Here is a 22,013-nt window from a genome sequence, read left to right as displayed (position 1 = left end):
AACTGTACTTAATGCTAATGAACGCAAATGATATGCTAAAGAGTCACCTGTTACCACCAGAATCAATCTGGACCCACAGAGGAGCAATGAGTAACAACCAGTTCTGAGTCTCAGACTTGTAATTAAACATGTCATGAAGACATTTCCTGTCGCCACCATCATGCTGAGAATATCCATCATCTTCTTTTATTTCTCTCTTGAACAATCTTCCAAATAATTAATCGCCGTCTGGTATCACTTAAATCCATATCTAGCTAGCTAGCTAGAACAGGGATGTGATAGAATGGGTAAATGCTTTCACTGGTACAATTGCACAATATCGATAACAAACGTAAACAAACACATACATTCACACTCACTCACTTCCTGGGTTTGCCATTACTTACTGCAATGCATTTTGGGAGTTGGCTCTGGAATAAGTGTGGCTCGCTTAAGTTCGCCAGTATGAAATCAGTTGGTTCATGGAATGTAATGAAGTGCACCTCTAATGCGTACTTAATTTCAGTTCAGTTCAGCATGCCGCTAGAGCATCAGTTTGAAACTCATTGTAATCATTGACTAGTTAATATAAAGCATTCTCAAATTACCAAACACAATGTAGGTCATGTTTTTTCCACGCGTTAATTAGGGCTGTACTTTTTTATTTTGTGTTATTAATGCGATAATAACATGACCATGAAGCCGTTGTTTCTTGTGACACAAATGTGAAGTGTTAAATAAATAAATAAAATCTACTGTCAGGAATTATTTATTATCTTAATTAGATGGAGTAGTTAGCAAGCTCCTAGTGCATGGAGACATCTCCGTGGAAGCAGAATTAATTAACCAATGGCGTTAATTAAAGTTCATGCCGTGAATCCTCTTCCTATCCGTGCTGTGCAAGGTTTAGCTAAACATGTGTCCTTCACTGTGATACTGAGATCCATTCATTATAGGTTCTGCGTAAGTAACGTTCCCACTTTTTAAAACCAAGACATAGAGAGGAAGTTAGTATGGAACCACTTTCCAGCCTGTTGTATTTCAATCTTCCCCATATTACTTGAACAATTGATCAAGAACTTACTTAATTAACCATTTGCATGCAAGTATTTTTATTTTTTTTGCTGTATGTAAGATTCAATATTTTAAGTAATACAAGTTCTATGTTTCATAATACATATACTACTTGGGGAATATCTTTACTGCTGGGGACAGGATGCAGTGGACTATGTCTTTACTTTGAATTATAATTCTGGTCCAATAATAACAAATACCTACATCATTTAATTAATACTGGGTTCATATGAAGTTAACATCAATTATATATTTACATATACATTTAACACCTTTTAATATAAACCATACAGTATATCTGTGTATGAGCATGTTGTCCCTGGTACTGGTGAATTCATGTTTGGGTTTTAACACAAATAGGTGTGTTATTACAGTCATTAGGTGCACTTTATACAAGTCCGCATTATCATGTAATTACTATGTATTATTGTTATTAAGGAACTGAAAATACAACAATTCTCTTTCACATGTATGCACAAAACATGTTTCAAAATAGCGTGCAATATAAAGCCAGTGGATGCAGTTTTCTTATGAATTCATTCATTACAGAAATTTGCTCTAGAATCCTCCACCCCCATGCCAGTTATTGTGTTAGCAACAATTCCCAGCTTTCATTCAGTAAAGAGCTAAGCATTTGCGTCTTTATCTTTTTAAAACCAGGCCATTGTGATGTACAGTTGTGTCAAGGCTACTTTTTTTTTTTTTAAGGGTTTAAAAACTGGTTTATTTACTGCTATAGTGCTAGAGGGATTTAGTCGGTTGGATCGGACATTGTGGGAATTCAGATGTTGTTTCAGTCCCAAAACAAGGTCAACAGCTTTTTTCTCCTTTTTGTTTTGCAGAGAAGGCACAGAAAAAAACATGAAGAAAGACGGTGGGGTGAACAGCAGAAAACAGTCCAGCTCATCCCTGAAGGAAGACTGAACCTCAACTGCACAGGTGAGTGAACAAACTGGCTTGGTACTAACCCACCAGGGGACCAATCCATCACGCCCATGACTAAGCATAGCTTGGGATGTGTAATGCCCTAGCAATGCTATGCATGATCTCCCTTTTACAAAGATTTACCAGTAATTACAGCCCATGCTGCAGACCCTGGTCCTGCATTGAGGAGATGCTGTACTTGTAGTAGGTTTGCAAAGCTCTGTAGCCTTACCAAACCTCAAGAAGACAATGTGCCTTGATTTGTGAGCCATATGTACACTATATCACATGTGGGCTACAACAATGTTCTTTCTGTCATAACTCTTCAATTCAAAGTTCTGCTACATATTACTGCCAATAAAGACCAAGTACAATACATGCAATTTACTTGCCATTCTGTTTCAAATAGATTTCAATAACTAGAGATGGATCTGCATACACTCAAGCATTGGTGTTAGAACTGAAAATGATAAGCTTTTAATTTTTTTTTTTTTTTTTAATAATACTATCTGGTTTTCTATGTACTGCTCCTGAAATGATTGCGATTGACAGCTCTGGCACTGGCATACTCCATATATCCACAGGCTAAGTACAGTACAAGTGTGCAATAGCAGTGTTAGATTGGCTACAAGATGTCTGAGGGGACATAGTCTAAGGGTGAGATATCAACTCTGTTCCCATTCTAGAGATGCAGGGGCTGTCCATTTTACCAGTAGCTATAATAGTAGAAGGGGTTGATTTAAGCAACCTGTACACCGCTATACGTTTTTTTAATAGTGGTAATCCAGGGATAAACACAGTGGTTAATTTAATCTAGGGTGATTCCAACATGTTGTAAAATGTTCTATAAAAATCCAGCTGATCCAGTCTACTTTTTTTGTTTTTTTTTAATCTTATATTGTTGATTGATTGTTTAAACATTATGAATGATTTGCCCACATGTGGGATCAAGACATGAGGCAAACACACATCATCCACTGATACAAGAAATAATTAACCACATGTAAACAACAGAAATGACAACTTCAACTACATTTTTAAATTACATAAGTCAATCACCTGTGTGATTTTTGTTGTTTTTTTTTGTATTAGGGTAATATAAAGAGAATGGAATATTACTTTTTAAATATGTTGTGTTCAGTACATGTATTTATTTAGGTAATGCCTTTGTAACTGATGTCCATGTGGCTTACTGATTTCTGTTACATCTGAGAACAGTTATTACGGTGCCAATGCTTGTCATGAAAGGTGTTGTCAGTTATGATACCACGTCTGTAATAAAAGGCTGGCATCAGACTGAAGGCTTTTCAAGAGGTAAGGGCATCTGTAACATCTGCTGACTTGGCCTTATGTAAAACTGAGATCTTGAAAAGGCAAATCTACTGTAAAGAACCAGAAAACAAATACAATGGTGACAAAAAAGAGGAACAAGAGTAAAACGAAAAAACTCCCAGGTGTGCACTTGTAGGAAATTCAAGTTATTTTTAGTTTTCTTGAATAATAATAACAATAATAATAATAATAATAATAATAATATAATAAATAATAATAATAATAACATGTGTTTTAAGCTTTCCTCCAGCATCTTCTGAAGATTTTGTTACAAACTGATAGAGGTCTAGTCAGTTACAATAAGCTCACAAGCAATGCCTAGAAACAAATGTGGCACTGCTGAAAATTAGCAAGAAGTCTCTCTTCTAGTAGGATTTTAAATATTTAAACCACAGAAGAGTTTCATCTACACTTCCAACACCAAGCAGGCCATCAAACAGTATCTTTACCAAAATGAAAAACATCTGATAATATGTTAGAAACAGTCAGTGATGAGTTTACAAATGTGTTAGAAAGGACTTAAACAACATTTGACTTACTAATAACATGCTATAACAATATAGTGCACTAGGAACATCTAACTAGGGTATTTATATGTAACCTGATAACTACTTTATAACGACACCAAGATTTGCACTACTACTGTAATAAATGTATATTCCTTGTATATAATAATCATTTAATAACACAATTACTAATTGTAACTGGATGCTACTGCTCATTATCTGAGCAAAAGCTTTAGTGGTGCATTTAAGAAACAGATTGTTATTCCTGGAGATTAAAATCAAGCCTGCAAACCTGTGACCTGAGATGAGTTCAAAACATAATTATATCCTCTAGTTCTCATTATTCCTACAACTTGTGTCAGATCCTCACATTAGACGTTCAAAGAGATTCAATGAAGTCCAAGCTGCTGCACTGTTAATATTACATAGCAGCAATTTAGTCCACTATGAAAAGTACTAAAAATATTTCAAAGACCACTCATTACACTCCATTATGGCTTATGAAATTATGTCTAATGACTACTGGTTGGGCAATAAATTAAAGCTCCCAATAGGGAGGACCTGTCATAGCTCATACTTATTGTTCACTTGAGGTATGTGGTTTTTCTATTTGCATCAGATAGGTATGATGAAGCAACTCACGAATGGTTATTAGGTGAGGTTAAACTAATTGATGATCAATGGCAATGAAAAATGAGGGCAATAGGTAACTGTCACTATTGGACTATATGTTCTGAGAGGCTTCAATATGCCCCAAAATTCCTGATTGATATTTAAGTCATTGCTTTGAACACTGCCTGTGAATTGTTACATTTCTTTTAATACCTTGATGAATATTTGCAGGACTGTTAAACCTTTCACATAGGTTTGGAAGGATTCAATCAAAACAAAATGTATTGCAATTCTAAAAGCCCTTATTTTAAATCACATGTATACGGTGCCATAGCAGAGGGAAATACTGCAGGGCGTTTTTTTTTTGTTGGTTTTTTTTTGTGTGTGTGTGTTTTTGATTAAATGTGCTCTTCAGTAGTTTTCATGAAGTAAAACAAACAAAAAAAAGAAGCAGCAATGGCACTACACTAACATTCTATACAAAACAGATATAGAGATGGCAGCTGCTTCAATAACAACTGGATGTTAACAAAGGTTTTTTATAAATTCCAAGTAATTACCTGTCTTGTCAAAAGAGCCTAATCTAAATGATTCTTAATTGTAAAGAACACAGGAATTTTGCAAGCAAAAGGAATTTAAATAAACCCAAAACTAAGCGATCAGCCACATGCATTAAGCATTTCAAAATACCAGCTCAGCTACATATGCAGGTTATACACGCAGGGTGTACGAAAAGGTTTGAATGCTTTTCTGGCCATTGTTATTACTGTAGTATTACTTCCAAGCATGCATGCATTGCTATCAATCATGTCAGAGGACTTGTAGAAAGTACAGTAGGTGCACTTCATGCTAGAAAATAAAACAGCCAAGAGGTCTCTTATTAATTTGCACCTTGCCTGGAATCATTACAACAGAATCGTGTGAAAGGAGGAATTTACTATATGTTAATCCGAATGAGTAGCATAGCATTAGCGATTCCTTGCTGCCATTTATATACCACCATCCCTATTGCTTCTGTTATCACTGAAAACTGAACATTTTCTATTCATTGGTCACTGGCAGCCTTGTGATCAGAAGTGCTAGCCATCGCTGCATTCTCTATGCATCTATCCATCGTCTCAGCATCTAACCACAGGGACTGTAAATCTCATGCTGGAAAACTGGGTCATGGAGCTGGAAACCCGGCTGTGGTATATCAATATGAAATCAGGGAAGAGAAGTGTGATTGACAGCCCAGGAGAGATGCAAGCTGTGATGCGTTGCGAGAGAGAAGAGCTCTGTATTAAATACAGAGGTCTAGAGGCAGAATATTAACTGGAGCTTCATTGAATGACTACTATTTCTACTCTGATGGCTTCTGGACACCAAAATGAGGAACATCTAGTGGGGCTTATAACAGTATAACATATTGTTGTAAGTATTAATACAGTACTTTTTTTAAAAGTTTAAAGTCTATCTTTTAAAGAATGGGTTTTAATTGAATTGTTATGGTTGTTAAGATGAACTTGTCCATAGAATCAGACTTTAGCATGTATTCCAGCACCAGGTATACAACTCTTCTGCAATGTAGAAAAGTACATCACATAATCTAGTGTTAGAATGTTTCCTAAAAACTAATGGGTGCAATCTTACGTATTGAGTTGAATAATCCCTGCTTTTCAAAGTCACAAAATAGAATGTATTTAAAAAAAAATTGTCAGCATTATTTTAAATTCACCAATACACATTTAGCCCATAATGTACAATATTAGATTTCCATCAAATAAACATGTTAAACAACTTGAATGTGTACTGTAGGTGGAGAAGTCCATAGAGTGAAATAAACTGGTTTAATACAGTGGTAATACAGTTTCTAGTACAGTAACATATCTGTGAAGGACCTTGCCCTATCACATATATGTCTCATTATACAGTACTGTAGTAAAATAGAGTTCCCTTGCATTTCACTGTTTAATCCTATCCAGTGCTCGTACAATCTGTGGCAGCTATGATATTTAGAGCATTATGGCTTTGTAATACTGCAGAATCTATCATGATGTAAGTATGTAGAATAATGTAAATATCTCACAGCATATTTTATTATTAATATTCACTTGTTTTTTGTGGTTAATATGATTTGACATAGTTGTTATTGCAAGAATATGGAGACTCTGGCATCAGTCTCACAGTAACTTCAAGATTAACTTATTGTAGCTCAAAGTAATTTATTCACTTAAATTAATGATAATTGGAAGATGTGTTAGCACAAGGGACAAGGTTAATGTGTATCTTCTTTATACACTTAAAATAGGCTCAGCATATGATAGTTTTAAATTTTACTTATTTATGGAATACCTTGTATCATACTTTTGAATAGGTAGCTTTGGGGTGAAGTGACTGTCTAATGAGACACCAGTCAGCTTATCAACAATCCTGTTACCGTTAGTCTTGGGTGGAAATCTCTCAGGCCTGCTTCACTAAGATAATAGTAGTCAGCAATGTTTATGAAAAACAAACAAACAAAAAAGATCATACAGCTTCATGCTGGTTTTATTATTTATGTGATATTTTAATGTATGTTACTTTTAAGTTAATTACATTTGCATACCCTGTTCACTAAAGTTTAATGAGGTGTATACCTAACAGCTTGCTCATTTGCAAAGATGTTTGTCCATGGTGCAAAATGCATAGTACAGCACAGCCTACAACTATCATTAGTACCAAGTCAATCATTTACAGGATCAGTATCCAGTATCCAGCTTCAAAATCACCAAGCCCTGATTTTATACCTTACCTACATACAGTGTATGAATGAATGACTGCTTGGGGGCACTAGTGCAACTTCTTAACCTTTCTCTTTTCATGGTGTCAACTTTTCTGAGCACTGTAGATTGTGGCTGCTGACTGGACTGACTGGAGGGTTATCTCCTCCTCTGTTGTTTGTTTGTTTGTTTGTTTGTTCGTTTTTCTTTCAATAATGACAGACACTTACCGTCAAACAGGTTCGAGCTGTTGTCAGTCATATCCTTGAGTAATGCAGTATATACAGATTCTCAGCACTTCATTTCATCTTCACAGCCCTAATGCTTTCTTCATAAAAAGTAAGAGACAATGGCAATTGCTACAGGCACCAAGGCGACACAAAGTTATAGCTGTGTCAAATTGGGTGATGCTTTTGTGATGTGTGTCAGCCAACTGCACACCTAGATCCCTATCTCCCAAGCTTTTTTTTTTTTTTAGTTTACCTGCTGTTTTATTCCATATACAGTACAATGTTGCATATCCGACCCCCTGTGCACTAGGGTATAGAGGGATATGTGAAAAAGTCGGATTTGCGAACATCTATAGAAAAAGGTTAGACATCCATAAATAGGTTAGTGAACAACTCGCAAACTGCTTTAAACATGGGGATATTATTTTGCTTTAAAAGTAAGCAAATGTAAACGAGATTAATTTGTAATACAGTGTTGCTAGGCAGTTTGCTATAAGGCATCTCCACGCAAAGCTTTTTTATTTATTTATTTTTTTAAATACAAAACATAAAGTAAATGTACAGTAATCTGCAACTGATGGCTTGTTTCTTAACTGTCTCTGCCTCCCTGGTTCTGCTTTTACGGTACTTTGCGCTCTTTCTTGATATCGCCGACAGCCGATAAGAAGCTCGGTTTGAATATTTCTTCGGCTATTTTAAACAAAAGGCCAGTAAGCATTGCATTTATGAAGCTTGCTTTGTTTAATTCAAATGCATCTAAAAGCTACAACAACATGCTGCCAATGTCTGCAAGCATGCACTTCATCATGTAAACACATTGCACAAAAAAAGTCTTTCTCGACTGGTATATTGACGTCAGTGCTACACGCAGCTGAGTGACGCACGCACACAGCCCGTCTCGCTTAAAGGGGAACGCACCAAAGAACTGATTGCTATAATGGTTTCTTTATGTTTCCATTGCGGAAGCTGCATTTGCTGCCAATGCCATTAATCACATAGCCTACTTTTAATATTTATTTATTTATTTAGCGAGGAGGTTAATTGATCAGGGTGGTTATGTGGCGGTCGGATATGCGACGTTCCACTGTATCATCAATAAGTGCATGCGTTTACACAACATGCAAAAGGCTACGGTATATGTTGAACCATATGTTAGAAACATGAAATCTTACCTTATTATCATCACTGTAAATCTTCAGTAATTAGCATGAAGTTGCAGTAAAACTAGTGCATTATATTTGACAGACATTTAACGCATGCCTATTAAATAAGGAGTTTTCTGTTGTGCAAACTTTCCTCTGCATTCAAGGTAAACACATTATACAGCTGCAGTTCATTTTATTTAATTTGGAGGAACCACAGAGTAACCCATTGAAAGCCATTATACTGTCTGTTAGGACGATGCACACTGCATCCCACTGAAAGCTATTAGCTCTGGTATATAAACATTTATTTATTTATACCAGATATAAAAACCCACTGAGCTGCATCAACTTTTCCGAAATGTGTTGTAAAAAGCAGCTTTTTTTTTTTAGCAATTTTATGTATTTATGTTTGCAAATATTCCACATTCATACAAAATATATAGAAGATATTGACAAAAACTTTTCATCTGACTACTGAATATTTTATAATTGAGTGTTGAAAGTTTTGGATGATTCATACTTTACATTGAAATTACAGATTTACTTTAGATGACAGAGCTGAAATGTAAAGAGTGTTATTGTTACTGCCTTGAAATAAGAAAAGAAATCTGCTATACATTTTTTATCTTTATTTTCAGATCAAGGGGTTGGTTTTTCTGGCTTTTGCTGCTGGGCAAAATATGCCCACTTTTTCCTAAAAGAAAAATAACTACTATTCCAGAAACAACGTCCATATAGTCATATATATTTTCTTCTGAAACAACTTTGCATGAGAGACATTGTTTCTCCTACAGGGGATGTCGTGGAGGTTGTACTGTAGCTGTACTATACTGTAGTCTTCCAAGTAACCCTATAAGTACAATGTAATAACATAGTAATTACTCAAATTGTCATGGATTTACATTGCAATAACATGCATTACAACATGTTAACTGTTGCAAGCAGCTTTTGTAACTACACTGTACTTTAACACAGGGTTTATAATTACAGTGTAATAAATATGTAGCCATGCATTGTATTACAATGTAATTACAGTGTAGTTCGGGGCACTGAATGTAAAATGTTGTGGGTATTGTTTCCTATTATATTTTGTTTGTTCGTCTGTTCTTCTCTGAGATTTACCAATCAGAATCCTAAAACCATTATTTTTTGTCTTTGTAAAGAAAGCATTCATGTTGTACATATAAGGATTTTCCTAATAACAGTTGGCCTTTACTGATATGTATAGCCACACATTACAAGAAGCTGCTGCTTATAAAGCAATGTTTGAAATAGTGATGAGCCATTAATCTAAAATACAGCTAATTTCAGATTATTAAATTAAACACAGAAACCAACTTAGAACGATTAATAAACTGCACAATTTCGATTATTATTATACCATGAAACTTCATGTGTTCTTTATGGTTACGCATCATAAAAGTTACTTCCACATTCCAGCCACTTTCAAATCCAGCGGTTCACGTCAGCAACCACTGAAGCTGCTCTCACTCTGGGATCTGTAGTCCAAAGGAATCTCGAGACCCGCCCTCCTGTTAAAGCTCCCATAATGCATACAAAACGACATCACAAACAAAAACATACAGGGAGCATAGTGCAGTATCAGAACTCTTTGTTATAAATACTTGTCAGAGAAAGAAGGTGAGCAAGTGTTTAAATACTCTAAGTTCATGAATACAAACTTTTATTTTTATTTTCTGTACACATTTATCAATAACCTTATTAGTGACATTTTGTTCCACAAGAGAAAAGCCGCTGATATTAAATTATGTAAATATAGAGTCCATGTCAGAATTGAAGGTTCATGGATTTTGATATACATATGTATTTATAAGTGAGCTATAAAAAGCTATTGTATTGTTTACTGGGACTTTCCATTCTTTCTTGTATTATGTTATATTTAATGAGTTAATAAACTTCCATTATTAGTATGTATTATTATTATTATTATTATTATTATTATTATTATATTATTATTATTATTATTATTATTATTTATTATTATTATTATTGTTTATTTATTTTATTATTATTATTATTATTATTATTATTATTATTATTATTATTATTATTACTGACTTCAATATAATGTACACGGTATGTTTTGTAAGTTTGAAAGTCCTGTTGAAAAAAACATTTTATTGTAGTTTTTAATTACAAATAAAAAATAAAAACATTTAATCAGGAACCTTTTTGTGACTTTTTTCCCCTAAGAATTATGCTATTTGAATAAATCGATAATCATAATCTGGATTATTTTCAAACATTGAATCGACTTGTAAAAGTGACTCGTCACTAGTTTGAAATTCTGAATGGATGATTTCTTCATTGAAATTCAGTTTTATTTTATTCTGTTTGTAATTACAGGTGCATTTTCAATGCTTACTGGCAAGAGCTACCAAACATTTATCCTGCTGTTCAGGTATTAAGCAGCATCTGTCTTTGGCTGTTACTCTGTTTAGTATGTTAGTTTGGTGATATTTGTGCCTATGGATGATAAATGGGGCTCCTAATGTAGGCTAGATTACTTTAGATTTGCCAGCATATTAAGATTAAAAGATCACTATCTCATTAAACTGTTTTTTTTTTTTTTTCTGTATTAATCTCTAAAGACAAGGAACTGCGCTACTGTATTAAAACATAGGCTTAAGGGTCAGTTTTTAATTAAATGGCTATTTTTTTCTCTAAATTAGGACACTTAATCATCATGTCGGTGTTTTAATATGCTGTAAAATAAAGCAGATCTGAGTTGTACAGTTTGGGTCAAGATACTCCACAAATCTTATACACCTATGATAAACCCCTATACAGAAATGCATGAGTAATATTATTTACATAATATAAAGTTTATGGAAAATAAAGTAGTTTGCTTGCTGATCTCAGCACGCAGCATAGTGGTGTCCTCTTGACTGTAGCCAAAGAACACACCACACTTCTTATACTCAACAGGGAGCAAAATATACCTAATATGAAACAAAATGTACACTTTATGCTATTCCATAGCAAATGCAAAGGCTTATTCTACAAAAAGAAATACACATTTGTGCAGCCTTTGTAAGAAATTTGGTTACAGTTTTGTTAAGGGTTTGTGTTCATCTTATGTTATTATCACGGAACCAAGCATGTGGTAAGGCCGTGGTGGAATTTTATGTTGTGTGAGTAAATGGTGGTGACAGAAAACAAACACTCCATGCAGTACACTGTTGCTAGTGCACAATCATCTAGGTTATTTAGCATTTATCTATACTGTAGATGTGCAATACATTGTCTTTATTTATTTGTTCACTTACAGTGATATTATATTATGTAATAGTTCACTTTTTTTTTAGACTCAGTCTCATTGGCAGTATTGTTTGTTGCTGGGGTTTTTGTGTTGCAGTCATAAAGACACTGAGCGTTAGACATAAAATACAAAGATACTTTAAAATCTACACAGAAAACTATGTACTTTCCTCCACATGCAGGGTAAACACATTATGCAGCAGCAATTAATTTTATTTAGTGTGGAGGAACCACAGAGTAACCCACTGAAAGCCATTATACTTAAGACGATACACACTGCATCCCACTGAAAGCTATTAGCTCTTGTATATAACCATTCATTTATTTATACCAGATATAAAAACCCACTGAGCTGCATCAACTTTTCAGAAATGTGTTGTAAAAAGCAGCAATTACTTGTTTTGCAATTTTTTTTTCTTATTTTTGCAAATGTTCCAGAACTGTACGTTACCCTGCCTAATATGGTATGGTTGATATTCAAATGTGGCAATACAGTAACATAGCGCTGTGTAGGCATCACTGGATCCAGCCAACTTCATCCAGAACCTATAGGGACTACAAGGAGACCAGCAACCTGAGATCTCACAGTGAGAGCTGGGACACTGGGGGTGCACACTTACATGTGGTAAGAAGGCCCAATTTCAGACAGGGGTGACATTATGTGTAAGCAATAACCCACGACAGGGTGTGCGGTAAGACATATCTTGCACATGCCTGGGTGTGTTGTGAGGCACAAGGCCATAGGCAGAGCCTTGTGCCTCACTCAGAAGTGTGGTAAGATATGTCTTACCACACATAAAATATCAAATTATGTTCATATATATATATATTTTTAAAATTATGTCGCAAACCTAAAATTCTAGGTGATACAAAACTTTTGGCCATAGCTGTAGGTTCATGTTATCAAGAATATGGTTAAATACATTCCAGTAATTGCAGACATCAGTGTGTATTATAATTAGGGCTTCTGTTTTTCTGTTTTTATTAATTGTATTTTTCGGTGCTTATTTTTAGCTATTTTTGAGTTTTATGTAAATCTTTTTTTTTTTTTTTTCGGGGCTTTTGTTTTTGATATACTGTGTGAAATTAGTGTTTTCGGTTACTTTCCAAAATGCTTGAGCTTTTTTTTCTGTCAGAATATGTTTAGTAAATCGACAGTACTTGCACACTTAAGTTGTATCTCCTTTCCTTTTCTGTCTTCCACAACGAAATCCCTATGGTCACGGGTACATTCTTCTGGGGTTTTTGTGTGTAGGCATTTTTGTATATTTCACCACAATTCTGTTTTAAATCCTCCGTATCTTAAATGGAATACAGCTTTAAATCCCGCTAACAAGCCTCCATTCCTGATTTTAATCTAATTTTAAATCTCACAAGCAGAGTCTCCAATAGAAATATATATATTATTATTTTTGTAGTAGGTTTTCATATTTTAATGTAAAAAGGATAAAGTCAACGTGAATGGATTAACCATTTCCACGTTTTTTTCCTGTGTTTTTTCTGGTGTTTATTTGCTATCCACCAATTTAATTTTTCTTTGTACCGGGGGTGTTTTATCGGGTTTTAAAGGTTAAAACCGAAAATCAGAAGCCCTAATTATAGTGAAGTGAGCAGACCCGGTAGTGGGTTATTGTGGTTATAAAAGGACTATGTTTATTACTGCAGTTTAAAAAAATATGACTGCTTATTTGCATGTTTAATACACTATGCTAAGTAAAGTTGACATTTGAAATCACTGTTTCCTTACTATAATAAATCGGGCTCTGAATCTTTATTTTGTATTCCTTCAAACATGCTCTTCTCAACACTAATTTACGAGGCAGTCATGCAAAATGTTGTATCAATCATATAAGTCAACCTGAACAAAACCGCTCACTGCATTATAATACACACTGATGCCTGAAATTACTGTAATGTATTTAACCATATTCTTGATAATATGAACCTACAGCTATGTCTAAAAGTTTTGAAGCACCTGGAATTTTAGGATTGAGACATAATAATAATAAAAAAAAAAATTTGGGGGGGGGGGGGGGGGGGGGGGGGGGGGGGGGGGGGGGGGGGGGTGCCAGGGCCAATCAAAATCTAATATAATTCAACAATCAAATCACAACCCCCCCCCGGGGGCCCCAAACAAACCACCAACACAATCAAAATCTACCCCGCCCAACCAAAAAAAACCGCCCCCCCCAATCCCAATCCCCAATCCACCCCCAATCAAACCCCCCCCCAAACCCCCCCCCCCAATCCCAAACCAAATCAACCCCCCCCAGCCCTATACCCCCCCCCTACCAAATCTTACAAAAAACCCGCCGGGGGGGGGGGGGGGGGGGGGGGGGGGTTTCATCATATCAAATGATTCTCAACCCCCAAAAAAGTGTGTTCCAAATCTACCCCCCCCCAAGATTCTGATCAATGTGAATTAAAGATTACTAAATGACAAGCTTGGTTCCATCTCACCAAACTAAGTTGTATCAATAACAGTCAAAGTTGTTATAATAGTGAAAAACACTAGTGGAGGCTTTGAAAAAATTGTTGATGCTGATAACATCGATATATATTCTAACTCCTGAATGTGTCTAAGACTTTTGCACAACAGTGTATGTGTATGTGTATATATACAAAACATAATTTAGATATTTTAACAGCATGTAATTAAAAAAACTGCAAAATGATACTGCAAAAGTCTACCAGAAGCCATAAGGAGGCTGTGTGGTCCTGTGCTTAAAGAAACAGACTTATAACCTGGGGGTCCCCAGTTCAAATCCCCGCTCAGCCCCTGACTCACTGTGTGACCCTAAGCAAGTCATTTAACCTCCTTGTGCTGCATCTTTGGGGTGAGATGTTGTTGTAAGCAGCTGATGCATAGTTCACATACCCTAGTCTCATATCTTGTAAGCACTTTGTTATGGTGGTCCACTATGAAAGGCACTATATAAAAATCTAAATTTAATTAATAGTAGTCCAGTATTTCATGTTATGAAATGTCCCTTTTTTCAGTTTTTGTCAGTTTACTGTTAAGTAAATGGAAAACTACAAAGTGGAATGTAATTCAATATGTTAACATAACATTGTTTGGCAGGTTTTACTCAACTTTATGAAGCAAAATGTATTAATTCTAAAGGATGATGCAAAACTTTTGTCCATAGCTGCACAATATATATCTATTTCCTGAAGTCCAGCAGAATTTGGTACTTAAGCCTGGGGCTTTACAAGAACTACCGCTGCAGTCGAGGAGATCGATATTTTGAGATTGTAAAGAATATAAATTCATGGCACTTTTTTTTTTTTTTTTTTTTTTTTTTTACGATTCTATTTCATTTTTGTTAGTGTTTATATACATTTGGCCCAAAGTCGTTAACTGCTAGTATGGTGGGCCAGAAGCTTTTTTTAAGCAGTTGACCCAGCACGTTTTGATCTTCAGAGGTGATCCGCCCAAAACCATACATAAGACAATTCTTACTGCTCGGTCATGTGATCTTGTTCAGCCAATCACTTTGTTTAATTTATCTAAGCTATATTATAACAGCACAGTTATAGACACTGTAGGAACATGTATTACCCTACAAAAAATGCATAGCTTAGTACTGTTCTGTATGACAGTCTCTTGACACTTTCACCTTATCCGAACGCCAACAATAACAATAAAACAAATATCTCCTTTATCAGCTTCCTGGAGGAATGTTTCTCGTTTGACAGCTATGAATGCTGTATTTTAAAAAAAGGATAAACTGATAAAAAAGGAATTTCTGATAAGTGAGATTCCAAGTCAGATCACTTTAACTGGCTACCAATTGGACTATGGAAGAGTCATATACAGTAATAACATTCTGTGGTATGACACATCAGTTATTGTTTTTTGCATAATATAAGTACATTTGTAATCATTCACACTTGCATTATCTGCTTCTGCATCCAATCCACTTTACTTTGCACTAGGTTGATTTTTAAACAATCAATACAGTGTGAGGTCTGTATCCTTATTAGTCCTATCTGACAAAGCTTTAATCTGAACACATTAGAATCCTGCTATCTACCTTTTGGCAGGGTTGATTCAAGGCAATCTAGCAATACCTGAAAAACATAGCATGATAGGAAACATATATATACGCTTGATATATATACCTTCATCCTCGTTCAGTAGTTATTTACCAAAACCATTTGTCTAAGTGATGTAAATTTGAATATAGCTGTAATAAATTAAGATTGAGTGGCAGCGCAATTGACTGAGTTAATTGATAGTTCTGATTTACCAAGGCAAGGTACGAAACATAAAGTTTAAAATAAGCATTATGTGGAAAAATATCAGGTCTATTGTAAAGTTATATAGTAAATCATGTATGAGAAACTATCCAGTCAATTTAGAGATCAGATTTCTAGTACTTCTAATTCTGTGTACAGATGTCATCCTGTGCCTAGGACATACAGCAAAGTTTGAAAAAAACAACAGCGACACACTTGTTTATTTGCAGTTTGTTTTTTTGTGATTTATTTTAGGTTAATTGTAAACAGGGTGTGTTGCCTCAGCTTCACTCTGCCATCTTCTCGTCCAGACTGCACGGCATGCAGAAAGAGACCCCAGACGTGACTCATTAGCTATAACAGATGGATAGAACCAAGTAAATTACCTAATGAAAGTGGGGACTGCTGTTTATGTTGATGCTTTTGCCTGCTGACTAACGGGATGTAAGAAAGCGTGGTAGCTGCTCAACTGTGCTGTGTGCTGGTGGGAGGTTCCCCATGGTGTATGGCCTGGTTGGGACAGCTCCCTCTGGGGAATTGGTGACTCACTGTCTCTCAGGTCAATGGAAGCAGGGAAAGCAGAGGAGTCGCTCACCTCTCAATGTGATGATGACAAGTATACAGTGGCAGGGAGCTGTTTCTGTCCCAGCAAGGGGCATTTTGGGCACTGGGGCATGGAGCACTGAAGCAGGGCAGGAGGGAGAGAGAACAGGACATAAATGATTATTTATTTATTTATTTATTTTGGTTTATTGGTAGAATGTTAGCTTTCAGATTCTGTTTTATGCACACTTTTTTTTTTTAAATAAATAAAAATGTAAAAATTAGGAATGCTGTAACTATCCATTTGCTAAGAGACAGGTAGATATTACTGTAGTTTGTAATAGGGCTGTAATATACCAGAATTTACTTTGCACTTTACAATTTGCAGGCAAATACACATTTAACAATTGATCACTAACTTTCTTATAACCATATGACAAAGCATAGAATGTGACCTGATGTCATTTTTCACTCTATTCCTTGTTTTAAGCATTGACACCCTTTCACCATCCTTGCTGTCTCGTCCATTTTCAGACTGCATTTAATGTGTTTTGCTTCCACTATACGATATATATTATTATATATATATATAATATATATATATATATATATATATATATATATATATATATAATATAATATATAGATTCAGTCTTAAGTAATCTTAAGAATTAAAAGAATTTTGTATAGAATTCAAGAATTTTCCTCCACATACAGTTTGTTGTTGTTGTTTTTTTTTTAATCTATGTACTTTTATTAGGCTTAACCATATCCTCCTCCACATAACTGTACCTGCTTGTCTGTTTTGTCTGGATGTGACTTTCAAAAGCCTCTTACCAGGTTGTTTCCAATTTATACCCACCCCTCTACCCCTACTCCCCACTGGGAAATGTTCTCTTCCAATGCCTTTATCAGTTTAGCTGTCTATTACCTAACATTTTAGTCTTTCCAGATGCTGTTCGCTCCTGCTGTTTATATCCCATCCCCATTCTTATTCTCCCTCTTCATTTCCAGTCAAGAGTCCCATGCTGACAAGCCCAATGTCCTCACTGCCACCCACTGTTAATCTTGGATTTGATTTCCCATTCCTTCTCTCCATAATCTTTTTTTCTGCTTTTGTATTTTCACTTTTGGCTTTCATTGTTAATTTCCAGTAGCAACACCTCTTGTCAGTCAAGCATGAAACATATTTATATTCTATTGTAGCTGCTTGATATATATTTCCTACAGTTAATGATGACAATGAATAAATAAATAATTGGGGGACCTAAACACCTTACTTGCCCATTATCTTTTTCCTTCTCTTGAGAAAAGGGAATGTACCACTTTTGCACCCACATACGTTAATTCATTGATGACTGGTCATGTTCAATATGCTTGATACATTCACCGTTGTAGAATTTTGGGGTATTTAGCAGCAATCTATAACAGTTCTGTGAATATAACATTTTATTTCATACATAAAAAACAGATTTTTTTTTTTTTTTTAAATTGAGCCCTCTGTCCTTAAGGCAATAGGGAATGGAAATTTGAGAGGGGCGTAGTTGTCATGGGACCAGGGGCCCAAAGCAATGCATGTACCACTGACATGCAGATTCTGGTTTACAAGGGCATCAACTATTATTACATATGATCTTCATTACAGCAGCTAGTTTGGACATTTTTAAGTGCACATCTCTTTGTTGCCTCTGGCATTAACCTATATTTTACACAAAAGTGAAGGAGAATTTCTCATCTTCTAACCAAAGACCCAGACTTAAGGTACATTAACTTGGGTATAAACAATTTAACATGAACATCCCTAAACAGCAAATCAGTGTTAAACCCCTGACCTAAATGGTTGGAGTCAACAAGTGATGTATAGTATATTATGCCTTGTGGTGGCAGTTAAGAACACATAATACAGAACCTGTAGCTTCAATTGCTGCTCCTAATCTAACTGTTGCCTTAATAGCCTTTTTAAAATATCAGGACTTAAACTTAATGCGCTAGCCATTAAGACCTTTCTATACACAAGAAATGACTTGTCAGCAACTGAAACATAATTTGAAGCATTGTGTAGCTACTGTATAGGGTTCTGTAAGAGCTTAGCAAAAGCAATCAGGCAAAAAGGCAGGGATGCAGGCAGTCGCTGAATAGCAGTGCTATTAAGCACTTTTATTTAACAAAAATAAATCCAAATGTGATTTTTGTTTAACAAATAATAACAATACACAGGCAAACATCAGCTTGCATTTGGCAGCAATCCAGTGCAACTCCTTCTTAAGCCCCAGCTTCTACTAGACTGAGCATAGACCGTTGCAGCCTTTTATACACACACCTGTATCACTGAACCCAAATTATATAACTGGCCCACAGTTTCTTCACATCCAGACACATTCTCACATGGAAAACAAGTATTTAAATCAATGCTGAAAATGAACCATCTCCTGGTTTATAAAGTAATTGTTAACACAGTTATATAGGAAAATAGACAATATTTCCATTTATTTAGTTTGTGGAGTAGTTCTGCACATTTATATTGTATGCAAGTCAATGAAAACAAGTACCACTACAAACTATTTACACAAAAAAACACAAAAATAGACCCTGTTTACAGGGTCAGTCACTTGTAAATACAAACAAGTTACAGTATATAACCTTGTGTATTTTTAGAGAAAAACAATTCCAAAGAGAATCACTCAGAACCAGTAATCTTTCCTCCTTTACAAAGCAGGGTGCCCCTTAGTTTTGTGGAAAGGCTAGTTCATTTAACAATAGAACAAAGAAATTATTTGTAAAACTTGAATTTGAAATCTTTGATAAGAGAGCTGTGGGCCCGAATCAAAAACAAGGTACTTCAAGGCTGCCTGCAGCCCTTATATTTTCTTTTAAAGCAAGGCAAACGCCCTTAAAACAAACACACAGCACAATTCCATTAGCTCTAGAGTGCTAATATAAATTCCCAACCTCCTATCTGCATAGAATTGGTACTTTTATCTTGCAGCTGTGTTAGGAATAATGATTGACTGCTACTTGAGAAAACTACATATATTTTTAAATTGGGCTACTTTGTGCAATTGTTTACAGCACAGAGATAGCGGTGAGCTTATGTTGTAAAAAATATATTAATCAGATGATTTATGTTCCTGCATTATGAAAAAAAAATGAATGCATGAATAAAAAAAAAAGTGTGGCACAATAAAAAGGATTGCTTTTCTTTTTCTTTTGCTGTTCAAATAGGATTGTCTATAAAAACAACAGCAGCAGATTGTTTTTAACCAGCAATGCATATTTAAATGGACTTTCTTTACAATGGTATTGTTTATTGGTGTGCATTTTAATATAATTATTTAACACAATTTTACAGAACATATGCAGAAAACTGAGCTTTGTTTAGTGCTAAATTTGGACTTGGTCAAACCAATCACTCTGATTGGCCAAGACACATTTATAATTCCACCTCACTTACATTTCTTAGCAACCTTAATAATTTTAGTTTGTTTCAGATTGTAGTTTCATTAAATTTTAAAGTAATTCCAGAGTTTTTATTATTTTACCTGTTTTATTAGCTTTTTCTCACAGAATTGTTATTGTTTTCAATCTCTTATGATTATAGTTTTTTTTTTTTTTTTTTTTTAATAATAAGCACCCTTGGACTGTACTACTGCTGATGCCTTGGATCTGGGCCAGGTACCCTTTTAAATGAAAATCCTCCGCTGAACATGTTTTATTTAAAGTTAAAAGCTCAGTTAAAAGCTGGTACATGTCTCACGGCTTGAATCAGTCTTGAAACAATCTTCACCTGATTGGGTTTGGACTGGGCTGTTGAGGGTCAAAACTTTTGAGGGGTCATGCAAATAAAAGTTGATTAACCCTTATAACAAATCAATATGCATAGATACATGTGTTGATTGTTGTACTAAATGGAACGACAGTTATATTAGTAATACTGTAGGTCAGTTGTAGTGATTTAACCAGTTGTGGATCTTAAAAGGTCACTTGGAATATCTTAACTAATGTATTCCTGTTGTTTTTGACGTTCACTTTGTATCATTTTCTGTTTATTCATCACATCCTAGTGACTTTAAAAAGTCAGAGCTGTCCGAGCTGCTATAGGTGTAGGAATAGGACTTTAATACAATGAGTATTAAGGGTTTGTTTTGGCAAGACAGTGTACATTAATATTAATATATCCTGCACTAACCAAGCTGTTCTTGAAAGTCAATTCCATAGCACTCTTGGTTTGAAACCATCACTCTTCTTTTCAGTCTGTTCCAAGATCCAAAGGTTGAATGGGATAATGGAGTACCACCTGGGTTAAAAATACAAATCCTACTGGAGCATTTAAAGGAAGTGTGTGAGAGCTAGTTTATTTATGCCCTCCATCCCCTATAAAACTCAACATACAGTAAGTAGAGTATAAGGAATCTCATTTAAAGTTTAAAATTGTCCTGGGGTGCAGTCAAGGAAAAATGAGATTGGAATCTCCCATTGATGCATAGAGGCAAGGGAATGGAACATATATGTTTTTGACAGACTTCCATTTAAACTGATAAGTGCATGAAAAAAAGATAAATGGCTGCACTATTTATTGATAACAGAACTTCTGCCCAGCAGTTGTTTTTTTTTTTCACTTGTGATCCTGTCAATACTGTAAGCAAGGAACCATGATCACTTTTTTGTAAAGCACAATCAAAATGTTGATTTCTGTCAAATCATGGCTTTGTCATCTTACCATTATTCAAATAATTCATCCATTATCCCTCTTGCTTTAACCCCAGTTATCAATTCTCTTTAGTTCATTTCAGCTCCCTACTTCATTATGGCCAGTAATGTGTACAGACCTGCTCGACAAGCTTAAACCGATTCTATTTAATAAGATGACAGCATTAGCTGTGGCCCAAGGCGTGGAAAATTCAAATTGTATCATCATCCGCTCAGGCATTGACTCAAAATAATCGCAATCCTTAGCACATCAAACAGCAAGTCCAGGGTTGACTAATCAAATTCATAGACAATCAGTTGATGTCAGAAATCATATTACTGTATTTCTCTATTGAAGAACAAACTTATCTGCCTGCCCCTGCTTGACTGTCATACTTGTTGAGGCTTCAGTTATTTTATAGCCGAAAATCTAAGCGACTTCAGTTTTCACAAGGCCATGCTTTCTCAGGGTTTTAGGCTCAAAGAGTTCCTGCCTACTGCTTGTAATTTTCTCAGCTGGTACACTAAGCCTAGATTTAGCCAAAAGCTTTATTTTCCACATGTTCTGTAGGGGAACAAACTGGATGAACACACTAGAATTTGCAAACTTGTTTACTTCATATTCTGCCAATCGTTTACATTAAGTCAGGAATACTAATGGGTCCCCTTTTACAAAACATTTGCCGTTCTTATTATCAAGGTCTCAACTCAATTAAA

General features: G+C 35.2%; 1 protein-coding gene across 1 annotated transcript in view; it reads left to right on the top strand.

Moving 5' to 3' along the window:
• Window positions 1-22,013, top strand: part of LOC121300590 (protein ELFN1-like) — a 135,671-nt gene that overhangs the window by 77,049 nt on the left and 36,609 nt on the right. Inside the window, exon 2 of the mRNA XM_041229186.1 lies at window positions 1,896-1,992. The gene's annotated coding sequence lies outside the window, so the exon portion shown is untranslated. The remainder of the gene's footprint in view (window positions 1-1,895; window positions 1,993-22,013) is intronic.

Source organism: Polyodon spathula, chromosome 26 (assembly GCF_017654505.1).
Source record: "Polyodon spathula isolate WHYD16114869_AA chromosome 26, ASM1765450v1, whole genome shotgun sequence".
NCBI lineage: Eukaryota > Metazoa > Chordata > Actinopteri > Acipenseriformes > Polyodontidae > Polyodon > Polyodon spathula.
This window is presented reverse-complemented; position numbering and strand designations above follow the sequence as displayed.